This window comes from Quercus lobata, chromosome 9 (genome assembly GCF_001633185.2).
Source record: "Quercus lobata isolate SW786 chromosome 9, ValleyOak3.0 Primary Assembly, whole genome shotgun sequence".
NCBI classification, from domain to species: Eukaryota; Viridiplantae; Streptophyta; class Magnoliopsida; order Fagales; family Fagaceae; genus Quercus; species Quercus lobata.
Window position 1 is genome coordinate 30,272,361 of NC_044912.1, and position 14,077 is coordinate 30,286,437.

Sequence of the window (14,077 nt, forward strand, 5' to 3'; positions counted from 1 at the left end):
AGCAACACGAGAAGTATTTGGGGCTACCTATAGTGGTGGGGAATTTAAACTATATAAAAGATGGAGTTTGGGAAAAACTCCTATCTCAGGCAGGGAAAGAAGGGCTCCTGAAGGCAATAATGCAAGCTATACCCACTTTTGTAATGGGCTGTTTCAAACTCCCATTAAGAAAGAAGGAGGGCTGGATTTTAAAGAGTTAGCAAAGCTTAATTATGAAATGTTGACCAAGTAGGAATGGAGACTTATTCATTATAAAAATTATTTGTTTTATCGTGTCTTTAAGTTAAAATACTTTCCAAATGATACCATTTTTTAGGCCAAACAATCTGCGGGTTCATTTGCGTGGAAAAGCATTTTGATGGCAAGAGAAGTTATTTCCATGGGTGCAAAATGGAGAGTGGGTGATGGAAAGTCGATTAGAATCTTCAAAGATAGCTTGCTGCCTAAAACAAATGGAGGAAAAATCATCTCATCCCCCACGACACTAGGCAGTGAGGCTAGAGCGGACAATCTGATTGAGTAGAACTTGGGTCAGTGGAATGAGCAGGTGATTAACTCTTGTTTCATCCCATTTAAAGCATAACAAATAAAACCTATTCCATTATTTGTATCTCCCCAATCGGATTTTCTGTATTGGTCATTGGAAAAAGATGGAGTGTACTCAGTGAAGTCGGGGTACAAAGCTATTTGCGAGGATGCAAGACGAGAGGAAGCTTCATGCTTAAACTCAATAGCAACATCAGGTATATGATCAACGATTTGGAAGCTCAATGTGCTAGGGAAGATCAAACACTTTCTTTGAAAGGTTTGTACAAATAGCTTGCCAACCAAAACAAATCTGATAAGGAGAAAAATCATTTCGGAATCGCTGTGCCATGATGTGGAAAAAGTGATGAGGATATGAAGCATGCTTTATGGGATTGTGAAGCTATAAAATAGGTTTGGTGTGTCGATTTTGGTTGGGTCAATCAGTTTGAAGCTGAGCAAGGAAACTTCTTAGACCTATTTGACCGAATGGTATCAAAATCTAGTAAGGTAGAGTTGTTTGCTATCTCTGCTTGGCATATCTGGGTCCAGTGAAACAAAACTAGACTCAAGGATCAAGTTGTACCGCTGGACAAGATTAGAACTTACTTGGAACTATTCTATGCTAGCCGAGACTCACTGTGCAGATGCAAGCCTAGAAATCCAGTAAGAAATCGCAGGTGGCGGCCTCCAAAACCAGGTGAATATAAATTAAAGTTCAATGGTGCAATGTTTAATGAAAGCGAAAAGATAGGAATTGGCATTGTAGTTCACAATTTTGCAAGTCAGGTCCTGGTGTTAGGACGTATGTGTTTCAATGTTAGGAACATATGTCACTATTTTATGTAATTGGCTAATTCTTTAACAAGACGTACTTTACTTGTATTTGGATAGATCTAGGATGTGTTTAATACTTTAAGAAACCTTGTTTCAAAATCAAGTGTTAAAGCCATGCAAGTCTGTCCAAGATTCAAGCTGAAAAAATGTCTGTCATTAAAGCTTGACAGCTAGCATCTATTGAGTTTTAAGAGCTGTTCTAGCCACGTGGCTTAATAATATCTCGACAAATAGCTATCTGTCGAGGTTTATGAAAAACATTGTTTTAGTTCTGTTTTTACTCTAATCTGTGATTATGTGTTTGAGCTTTCTTTTCTCACAACTTTAGACATATAAAAGGATTATTTTAAGGACCATCAAAGGTGACACAAGTTGCACAAGTGTTGAGCAAAGTTTTTTCAAGCAAATTGTGACCAAAGACAGAATTTGCCCTAATTCATCTTTCTTGAGTAGAATTTGCTGTGTTTGTACACTGTAGGGTTTTGTAACCAAGGAGCTTCTTAATCTTCATCATCTAGATGAACTGAAGAACTTTGCATCTAATAACCTTCTCTAGTTGGGGATTGAAGTCGCGTACTAGGATCTGCACAATTGGTTAGTCACGTACTAGGAGCCGTGCATCAAAAGGAGAGATTGTCACTATAGAACAAGTCCAATTGGGTATTGGGATAAAGGTTCAAGTGTAGATTGGTATAAGGTATTGGGATTCCTTTACTTGTAATTGCTTGTTTTGATAATAGTGGATTCTCGAGAGTGGTGACTTTAGAATCACCCAGTGGGGTTTTTGCCGTATTGATTTTCCCCATTTGTAAACAAATCTCCGTGTTAATTTAATTTCTACTGCACTTAATTTAATTGGTGATTTGTTTGTGCTACCATGTGCTTTGTATGTTAATTTCATTAATTAATAAACTTGGCTAATTAATCAATTGATTAATCATAAGGGGTCAATACATATTTGGCTTATCAAGTGGTATCAGAGCAGACACACTTTGATTAGGTTTTAATCTTTGCTGTGTTAATCCATTGACCCCTGTTTGTCATGGATAGAGGACAGTATTTAATTATACATCCTTTATTTGATGGCATTAACTATGCATACTGGAAAGTACGCATGGGAGCTTTCTTGCAATCTTTAGAGGAGAAAGTGTGGCAAGCTATTGAGATAGGCTGGACCAAGCTGATGGAAGTGCCTACCGATTGGGATGATGCCAAGATCAAGGCGGTAAATTTCAACAGTAGGGCATTGAATGCCTTATTTAGTGCGGTCACTAATAAGGAGTTTAAGAAGATATCTTCTACTAAAACTACTAAGGAGGCATGGACCATTCTCTAAACAACCTATGAGAGAACCAAGGCTGTCAATGATTCAAAGCTTTAGAGACTCACTATAAGCTTTGAAGAAATCAAGATGGAGGAGGATGAGTCGTTTAATGTGTTCTATGCCAAGCTCAAGGACATAGTGAACTCAGCCTTCAATTTTAGGGAAACCATTCCTGAATCCAAGATTGTGAGAAAGGTGCTCAGATCTCTACCCGAGAGATTTCATGCCAAGATCACCGCGATCGAGGAATCAAAGAACATTGACAAGATTTCTTTGACAGAGCTGGTTGGTAATCTGCAGACTTTTGAGTTAGGTTTAACAAGAATTGGTAAGTCGGGTAAGAGCAAGAGCATGGTATTGAAGGCCAAGAGCAATGACACAGATGAGTCTTTAGATGATGAAGATTCTAAGATGAAGTCCTACATTAACAGGCAATTCAAGAAGTTCATGAAGAATGCCAATGGGAAGGGCTTTGACAAGGATTGTAGGCAATCCAATTCTTCTCAGTTTAAGAGCCAAGATAAAGGGAAGAAGGATGCTCGGAATGGCAGTCAGTACACTGTTCCTTCAAGACTAAAGTGCTTTGGGTGTCAAAGGCTTTGGTCACATGAAACAAAAGTGTCTCACATATTTCAAGACCATTGGGAATAGCAAGACACTTACTGCTACATTAAGTGACATTGAGCCTGAAGATGATTTCGATAATAAGGATGATAGAATCTTGAATGCCTTCAATGCCACTGTCAATCCTACTGAGGGGATTGTTGAAGATGTGGATGAAGAAGAGGAATTGGTGGAGTCTAAGTTTGAGAAGATGGATAAACAAGATGACATCCACACAGCCTATGCAAAATTGTATAAGGTCTTAGGATGTGGAGCTGGAATGAGAAGAGCTTTCCACAAAGTTTAATGAAGCCAATCAGACTATTGGAGCACTGAGATTTGAGAACAATTTCTTGGCTTAGAAGATCAATAAACTTGAAGTAGAGCTGTTTCAAGTCAGAGTTCAATTGGAGAGGACTTCAAGTGAAAAACTTAACGAGATGCTTAGTATTCAAAAATCTGCTTTTGATTGAACAGGTTTAGGGTATGATTTCTCTTCTCCTAGTATTACTTCTACTAGTGCTACTGTTTTTGTTCCTTCTGCTAATAATGTTGAAACTAAGAACAATGAAGTTAAAAATGAATTAGTTAGTGAGAACATAGATAAGGGTAAGTCTATCTTAGGAGCACCCCCTAAGCAAGATAAGAAAGAAGCTAAAAATCCTAGGGCTAAGAAGGCTAACTCTCAAAACCTAAACAGAAGAAGCAACATATCTGTTATCATTGTGGAGCAGTTGGTCATACTTGACCTAATTACTATAAGTGGTTAGCCACTCAACAGAGCAACGGCATGATAGCATAGGGAAACTAGAATTAGTTTCCATCCTTTTTTTCTCCTCTTCGAGATCTTCTCAAAGCCCTCATGTTCTTTTTGAACCTAAATGGTTTCAATTCCCCCTCACCGTCGGTTCAAGGATTTACTTTAAGGAAATGTTCTTCCAAGGTGTGAAAGGAAAATGGCTCTAAGTGATTCTATCACTTTCTTCTCTCTCTTCTTGTTTTTGTTTTTGCATTACTTGTGTATTTTGCTTTTATTTTGAGTTAGTCTAGTTTTATACTTTACTCTGTTTAACATGTTTTTGTTTGGTTATCTTTTAGTTTTGCTTTATTTTGTTTTTCATAAATTTTTTTTAAAAAATTTGAAAAATCAGAAAAATTAAAAAACAGTGTGTGTTATGTGTACATTGGTACTTTTGTACCTTGGATGGCCATTGAAATAAAGTTTTTTAAACTTTGTATCATTTGTAGCTTAAATGAGCATCTTTATGCACAACTAAATAAGTGAGCTTTGTGGCTCGTGTTTGTGATGAGTAAGATTAAGTAATCTCTTGTACTTAACACTCATATCACTCTTTTTGATGGAAAGGACTAGAAAATCCTAAGAGAAAGGCACAAATAATCATCTTACCATTGTTGCCCACCAATCATTAAATGACATATGTATGCTTCAGCATAGCAAAAGCTTAATGTCAAAAGCTTAACATTATTGGGTATTTCTTTTCTCTTTCTTATATGCCCATGCATGATTTGCTTAAAATGAAAAATATGCAAAGAAAATAAAAGCTAAAACAATCAAAATGCTTTAAATTTGATTGCAAGCGTGTCTTCTAGGAGATGTAGGAGTTATAGGATGTACCTTGAAGGTGATAGTCCCCATCAAACAGTTATGATTGTGTGTAAGTTAAAGTGATTTTCTCATATCTCAAATCATTATAATATGTATAGACTTATGCATTCTTGCGATGTTTTTCACACACAACAAGCAATCTTCTTTACTACTCTTGATACATGTGCAAGTACAATGTGATTTGACCATCACAAGGTTTACATGTGTTAATGTATACTCACTAAACAGTCTTGACTTATTTTTGGAATATAAAATTGGTTAGACTTGTTTAGTGTCTGTGTGTGCTTTTGAGATCTATGTGCTTAAAATTGTTGTTGAGAGATGTTTTTGAGAGTTCAAAATGTTGATTGGATCCTTGGTTAAGTTGCATGCTTGATTGCATTCATATCTGTGTTTTTCCCTTCTTGAAAAACTATTTTTAAGCAATTCCAACACCTCCTCGATACCTCTCGACACTTGACTTATCTATCTAGCTCTTTAGCTATTTTTTTTTTATCGAAATCTCGACACCTCTCGACAACTAGGTGGATCGATCGACAAACTTTCTGGATCCTCGATAGCTTCTCGATAGCTAGGTGGATCGATCGAGCTTCTTTATAAACTTTTTTGTTGAATTGATCCTCGACAGAACCTCAATGAATGGCGCGATAGCTAGGACATGCATTTAAACCTTGATAGCTCCTCGACACATCCTGATCGATTGAGCTTTAAAAGGTTCCTAATTAAGCACTATTTGCGATTTCTTTCTCACTTTTCTCGATCTCTCTCATAACAGACTCATCTCCTCACCTCCCAAACACTCATTTCTCTCTCAAAACCTTCAAACCCACGTGATTTTCAGCCCTTCCTTGCTTCAAATCACTTGGTATGATCTCTTTTTCTCTCATTATTCATGCATTTCGTGCATTTAGACCTAGGTTTTGGGGTTTTTTGGAAAAAATTTGGGGTTTTTAAAAGTTGTTGAGTTTTTGTTGAAGTGATTTTTAAACTTCATGCATTGCATCTCATGAGCATTATAACAGTATTATCATGTATTCAGATGTGTGCAACTGATTGTGTGCTGGTAGGATTAGATTGGGCTGAGCCTATGATGCTTTTCATATTACATGTCACATGTTCATGCATTCCCATGCATACATTCTTTCTCTTCAATATATCTTGATATATTTGAATTATTTTCAGGACTTTTCTGATTGTCTCTCTCTCTTCCTCTCTCTTCTGTTTGCTTTAGTCTGTGACTATGACAGCCAAATGCAAGTCTACTCCATCCCAGAACCTTCTTCATTCTGAGGCATTTGCTTCATCTGATCCTACTCCTTCATCTATTCGGTTCTGTGATGAGGATGCCCGAAAGGCCTTCTCTGAGAACTATTCTTGATGAGGCATTCATTCTAAATGCCAAGTCATCTTGGGGGACTTTGCTGACACTGACCTACCCACTGTCATTTACTGTCGGGGTTGGAAGTCACTGTGTGACGTCTTGGTCATATGTCCATCCATGCTGATTTAGGAGTTTTACTCCAATATGCATGAATTTGATTTTTCAGTACCTCATTTCATCACTCGCGTTCGAGGTATGCATATTGCTATCACACCACAAATTGTTGCGGATGTGCTTCGTGTCCTTAGGGTAGAGTTTCCTAACTACCCTGGTTGTGATCATCTTAGGACAGTGTCTAAAGATGAGCTCATTTCTACTTTTTGTTAGCGACCTTCTGAGTGGGGTGAGTGTCAGGTCACTTACTCTTTGGGCTTTGCAAAAGGCCCTCATTTTTTAACATGGTCATGACTTTTGTTCTTCACCCTCTTTCTCACTATAACTCTATCACAGAGCCTTGTGCTTAGTTTTTGTTGTCCCTTCTTGAGCATCTTACTATAGATTTTCCTTCTCACTTTATTCTTTCAATCATAGATGCCTATAGGGATACGGCGTCCTGTGATAAGCTTATCTCACCTTCTGCTGTCATGAGGATTTTACGCCATTTTTCTGTTCCATTTCTAGCGTCCGACCACTTTATCTAAATATGTGTCATAGACGACGTTACCATTAAATAGAGCGAGGCTCAGTTTAGGTCGAGGTAGTCTGGGTCAGTAGCTCCTCTCACTCGTTCGGCTCCATCCTGATCTGCTTCATCCACATCCGTTCCCTCCTCTTCTACAAGCGATGTGATTCTCAAAGACATCATAATGTAGCTTCAGCACATGGATGCTCGCCTTGATACACTCTCTACTAAGCTGTATCAGGTGAACATCCGTGTCAACCGTATTGCACAACGGCAGGTGGTCATGAGTGGCTTTGTTTCTGAGACTTCTCCTCCACCTTCTCCAGAGGCTTCTAAGGATGACGATGATGATGATGATGATGATGATGCTACTGCTTCTGAGGATGATGATGATGGTGATACTAGCTCTTCCAGTACAGATGAGATGTCTACTTGACACTCTTACCCTTTGTCATTCTGACAAAAAGAGGGAATAATTTTGGATATGAGAGTAGTCATACTTAGGGAGAGAGTTAGTATAGGACCATTTTGTTAGGGGGAATGTTGATATTTGGGGGATGTAGTCAGGATTATTTGTATATTTTTCTTTTCTCTATTTTAGATACATTTATTCTTGTACATGGGTTTTGTGACCATTATTGACATACATTGTACTTATTTTCTTTATATGTTGATGTATGTTTCTTTCACCTACCCTTACTTGTGTTGTTTCTTTTCTCTTTTTATGCACATGCTTCTTATTACTTTTATGCAATTTATTATTTCTGTCACAAAGATGCCTTGATGAGTTTTGTTTAAAGTGTTTCAGAAATATAGGCTGTCAAAGTCTACTTGCAATAAACTCTCTTCTTGCAAAGTTTTTCATGAGTTTGTATTAGAATAGATTTTATTGTATTCAACAAGTGAGTATGAGTTGAGTGATTTATGACTTCTCTTATATGTTCATTTGTTTGTTGTGGTTTTGTCACGAATCGTCAAAGGGGGAGATTTTTAAGACATATGTGTTTTACATGTTAGGAACATATATCACTATTTTATGTAATTGGCTAATCCTTTGACAAAACGCATTTTACTTGTATTTAGGTAGATCTAGGATGTGTTTAATAATTCAAGAAACCTTATTTCAAAATCAAGTGTTAAAGCCATGCAAGTCTATCCAAGATTCAAGCTGAGAAAATGCCTGTCATCGAAACTCGACGGCTAGCATCTATCGAGCTTTAAGAATTGTTCCAGCCTCGTGGCTCGACAGCAGCTTGACAGATAGCTGTCTGTCGAGGTTTACGAAAAATAGAGTTTCAGTTCTGTTGACTCCAATCCGTGATTATATGTTTAAGCTTTCTTTTCTCACAAGCTTAGACCTATAAAATGATTATTTTAAGCGCTGTCAAAAGTGACACAAGCTGCATAAGTGTTGAGCAAATTTTGTTCAAGCAAATTGTGATCGAAGACAGAATTTGCCCTAGTTCATCTTTCTTGAGTAGAAGCTGCTGTGTTTGTGCACCGTAGGGTTTTGTAACCAAGGAGCTTCTCGATCTTCATCGTCTGGATGAACTGAAGAACTTTGCAGCCAATAAACTTCTCTAGTTAGTGATTGAAGTTGCGTACTGAGAGTGGTGCATCAAAAGGAGAGATTGTCACTATAAAACAAGTCTAATTAGGTATTGGGGTAAGGATTCAACTGTAAGTTGGTATGAGGTACTGAGATTCCTTTACTTGTAATTGCTTTTTTTGATAATAGTGGGTTCTCGGGAGTGGTAACCTTAAAATCACCTGGTGGGGTTTTTGCCGTGTACGTTTTCCCCATTCATAAACAAATCACAGTGTTAATTTATTTTCCCATGCATACTTAGTTTAATTGGTGATTTGTTTGCGCTACCATACGCTTTGCATGTTAATTTGATTAATTAATAAACTTGGCTAATTAATCAATTAATTAATCACAGTGGGTCAATACATTTTTGGCCTATCACCTGGCATCATTGGTAGAAAAAATTAGGAAGCCATGTACAGTGGAACACTTGGAAACATTGGCGACGAGTCATGTCGTTATTTTTGCTATTGAACTTGGACTACAACAAGCGCATTTTGAAGGTGACTCAGAACTTGTGATAAAAGCTTTACAAATGGGCACTATGTCTTCCTCATCTTTTTTGGTCATTTAGCTAGAGATATTATAACTCATGTTAGCTCCTTATGGAGTTTTTCTTTCTCTCACATTGTTAGGCAAGGAAATGTTGTTGCACATGCCTTAGTCTAGAGAGCAAGACTGTCTTTTCCTTTGTTTGTTTGGATGGAGTTAGTTCCATTAGATGTTGTTGATTATGTTTTAGCTGATGTTCCAGTTCATTGAATAAAATGCAAGCATAGATTTCCATCTCCAAAAAAAAAGAAAAAAAACTTAGCATTTAATGGGAAATAGTAAATTTAATCATTTAACCATATAATTCTAACAATCTCCTTCATGTGCGGGCTCAAACTGCCATTTAATAAATGAAGCTTAACATCTAAGATTTTAAATGAGAGGTAGTGTAGAAGAGACATAAACCATTATTATTTAACCACATATATAATTCTAACACAAATCTACAAGCAACAACTTCAGCAATGCTTTGTCATAGGTGTCATCCTATTTTTTATGTTTTGTTTAGTACTTTTGTTTAAGGATTACTTTGTGAAAACGTGTGATTTCATACCATTTCCAAGTTTTTGGATTTTGGTGTTTCTTTTTATAGGAAGTATTTACTTAATTTATTTTCTCAATTTGTTCACCAAAAAAAAAAAAAAAGAATAAATAAATAAATCTCATTTTGACGAAATGTCATGTGTTGCCAAAAATGCCCCCATAAATTTTCGCAATTTCTGTTCATGCCCGCATTCAATCAATTATAGCTAGGCCTGTTCAGGATCTGACCTGCACCGATGCAGTCGGTTGGTATTGAACCGATCCGACCATTACAAAGCTTCATCGTAGGTGTCTGACGTGGTGGTTAGAGGAGATTTAGGCATACCGACGACGGCTGGTGCGGCGATCGGCAGCTATTTTACACTTTAACAAGAAACCACACCACATCGAGTGTGTGTGTGTGTGTGTGTATATATATATATGCTATAATTTAATATATATATATATATATATATATGCTATAATTTAACATATGTGTGATCTATTGTGTTTTAGTAGAAAGAATGCAAGAGAGTTGCTCAAAAAAAAAAAAAAAAAAAAAATGAATGCAAGAGAGTTGGTTTGAGAGAGGCAAGGAAGAAAGGAGGACGACACTAGAGAAAGTGAGAGCTAGAGATGTTGGGTTAAGAACATTAGGGCTTTTCTTATATAATTTTAATTTGATACCAAAATGACGTGTTTAGAGCCTGATATTAATTTTAATATCAGTTTCAAAACTCCATTGTTTTGGTATCAACTTTAAAAAAAATAATAAAATAATAAAAAAATAAAAATAAAAACTACACTGTTTCAATTTAAACCCTAAAATTATTAGATACCCAGCTCTCACTTTCTCATCAGTCGCCTAGCCTCTCCCTCTCCCATAAACGTCTCCTCCACACCTCTCTCTTTCTCTCTCCTCACTCTCTGCCTCCGCTACCGTTGCTTGCTGCCATCGTATTATGCCTCTTGAAGCTACAATTCTTGGAGTTTCACTTTTTCCTCTCTCCTTTTTGCTATTCTCAGGAAGTTTTATAAAAGATTTTGAATTTTATGCTCCTCCTTACAAAGCTTTCGTTGAGGTTTGTTTATGTGTTTTATTTTCAATAGTTTTGATTTATCTTTTATGGATTCGGTTGAGATTTTTTGCTTTTTAAAGGTGTTTTTTTGTGATTTGAAATTGAATATTTTTGAGAGAAAGATTGTGAATTTGTTTGTATTTGTGTGTTTTCCTTTGTTTCCTTTTCTTTTTATGGAAATTTGAATTTTTGAATGATTATGATGGGGTTTGTGTTGTTATCTGTGTTGTGTTTGATTCCTAAGAAAATAGAGGAACTAATTGAACTAACCACTCCGAACCGGTATGGTGCACCGCACCTTGTGTAGACCTGTGCCAAACCCTTCATAGATGAGGTCTGGTCAAGCATAAGAGAAAACCGCACCTTATAGGTGTGGTGCAAAAAACCCTCCAATAACTGGCCGCACTGCACCGTGTACAGGCCTAGCTATAGCCAGCCGAGTCACTAGCTCTAAGCTGGAGTTGCTCTCAATATGACAATATCTCATAAATCTCTTCGGCTCTTCCATCACCTTCAAACGGAAGGCCGACCTCGTCAGCGAGTGTGACCCATCCATGATCCAACCCTTGGATTACACTTTGAAAGACTCTTTACCTTTGCTCATTTTATAGTGTAATATCATTACATATACAATGACGAACTCTCAATTTCTCATATTAGCTGTCACATTTGATAAAAATTCTCCTGCTTGCACTATAAAAAATTATATCAAATTGGTATTGACGTGAATGCCAAAATTGGTCTTATGATCGAGACTAAACTGTGCTCTTGGAAACAAAATGGAAACCACTCTAATATTGAGATTAAAATATCGAGACTAATGACACGGTGTTTTCTGACCAATAGGAGCATTAATAATTATAATTGGCATAAACCACGTGTAATCTTGTAAGTTATAATTAACACCAGTAAGTTGAAAATTACTAGTATATGGCATATGTGAATTACGGAGGCCTAGGCAACCTCAAGTAGAGAAAGTAATAAAGTTCAGATTAGGAGTAGACACGATTAAAATATGCCTAATTACAAGTGAATTTTAGCATGTGTAATGTGGTATATAAAATGATTATCAAGCTTATTGTAATATGACCAAGGAGTCAAATTGCCCCTAATCAATTAGAACGTATCCCTGGGAGTGAATTTACAAAGAATGAAGTAGTGCTCCAAGAGATTCTTCATAGCTTCAGCAGGAGAAACCTAAAGGACGGTATGCTAGCTACTATGTTAGACCACCAAAAGGCCTTTGATAGAGTCAAATGGAGATTTCTAATTGAGGCTAGTTTTGTGCAACCTTGGCTTCAGCAAAAAGTTCAATCATTGGATCACAGAATGTGTCTCCACAATCTCTGTTGAGATCTTGATTATTTTTTGTGGTAATTAAGTCTAGACAGCTAGACTAGTAAGACATTTAAAGCCATATATTTAAATCTCTCTACACTATCACAACTATAGGCAAAATGATTGCTCACCTATACAGGGCCTTGAATGGAATCTACCTCAACCACTGAAAGTAGAATATCAAGTAGTATGGCTTAATTAGATGATATATTGAAGACTACCTAAACAACAGGAGTTTTATAACTCAACTAGTACTTAATGTTTTCAGTAAAAACATTCAAGATTCAAATTTCTCTCTCCTAATTATCAAATTGTCAAAAAAAAGAAATTAAAAAAAAAAAAGAAAAAAAAAGAAGAAGAATACCACCAAGACATTTTGTTTAGAATACATGTTCCTTTGGCCATGTGCCAAAATTTTATCTGTTCTACAACATGTGTATAATGTCATACACAAAACGAGCCAATCTACATATTCAAATATATAATGTCATACATAAGTTCAATTGCACCTCCAATTCTATCATTTAGTCTCAATTGATGAAAGTATACTATGGTGGACTAACCAATTATCTCCCGCCATCCAATGGTTTCAATACTTGGTTTATCATGCTATCAAACCCTGTAGTAGTATTGTTGGAACAATTTGTGCCAATATCAATGTTGAATGATTGTGTAGGTGCATTGAGCAAGTTCTCAATCTCTTCTATATTGACATTAGCATTTCCCCAAGGATGTTTTTCCATGATAACCAAGCCCTCCAGTTCCATTGCCACTTCCTTCATAGAAGGTCTATCCTCGCCTCTCAGACTTAAGCAACTTTTTGTAATATTAGCAACTTCCTTTAGTAGCTTAATATTACCTTCATTGACAATGTGATCCTCAAGAATTTGAAATAGGCGATCATCATTTATTGCAAAAACAAAGTACTTTGCTAGATTTCTGTCACTTTCAGGCATATTGAAAGAAAGTGCCATCCTACCAGTCAGAAGCTCTACCAAAACAACACCAAAGCTATAAACATCACTTTTTTCTGTTAGTTGACTAGCTAGTATGGAAGTATTCTGGGTCCATGTACCCGAAAGTTCCTTGCACCAATGTGTTTAATTCTGTTTGATCATGAGGAATTAACCTGGAAGCTCCAAAGTCAGACACTTTTGCTGTGAAGTTATCATCTAATAATATATTTGCAATTTTAGCATCTCTATGTATGATCGGCACAGAAGTTGCAGAATGCAAGTATGCAAGTGCTCCTGCAGTTTTTGCTGCAATTTTCAAACGCTTTTCCCATGAAAGGAAGAATGACCCCTTTATCATGAATATGGTCATAAAGAGTCTCGTTTGTGATGAATTCATAAACTAGTAAGGGTACTTCTATTTCCAAACAACAACCTAATAGCTTAACAACATTCCGATGGATAATTTGAGTAAGCACAGTGATCTCATTTATGAATTGTTCAACCTGGCGCTGACTACCAATTTTGGACTTCTTAATAGCAATCTCTTTGTTATCTGGTAATATTCCTCTATAAACTGTACCATAACCTCCTTGTCCTAGGACTCTGCTCTCATTATAGTTGTTGGTGGCCTTTTCAAGCTCTTCTGCACTATAAATTTTGGCTGTCTCCACAGAACCTTGATAATTAGATAGTTTCGAAGAATTTTTATTTTAGCTGGATAAGCTTTCTTTTTTTCAGTCCCTAATATATCCAAGAACCTCCCACAAGCAAGACTAAAAGGCCAACACCGATACCTACACACATTCAGACATTCAGACATGCATTTTCACCTTGTAGAACTTTTTAACCCTTCTATATTTCTCAATACCTTTAAGAACTAAATATTTAACATATATATCATATTAAAATGGGCCATTCAATATTTGAATTACAATGTAGTTAATGACTACTGCATCAGAATTTATTTGTCATCGATTCTGAATGTAATTCATGCCAACTTTCTTAAGTATTAAAATAATAACAATTAAAATAGAATTGGTTTTTTAATTGGGGTCCTTTGTTAAAACCTTAACATTCTTTCGTAGTTAAGAAGAAGCCAATCAAATGTTAAAACCTTAACATT

At 36.4% G+C, this 14,077-nt stretch overlaps 1 pseudogene; it reads right to left on the reverse strand.

Annotated features, from left to right (window-relative positions):
- Window positions 1–12,559: 12,559 nt before the first annotated feature.
- LOC115958916 lies at window positions 12,560–13,637 on the reverse strand (annotated as a pseudogene).
- Window positions 13,638–14,077: the final 440 nt, after the last annotated feature.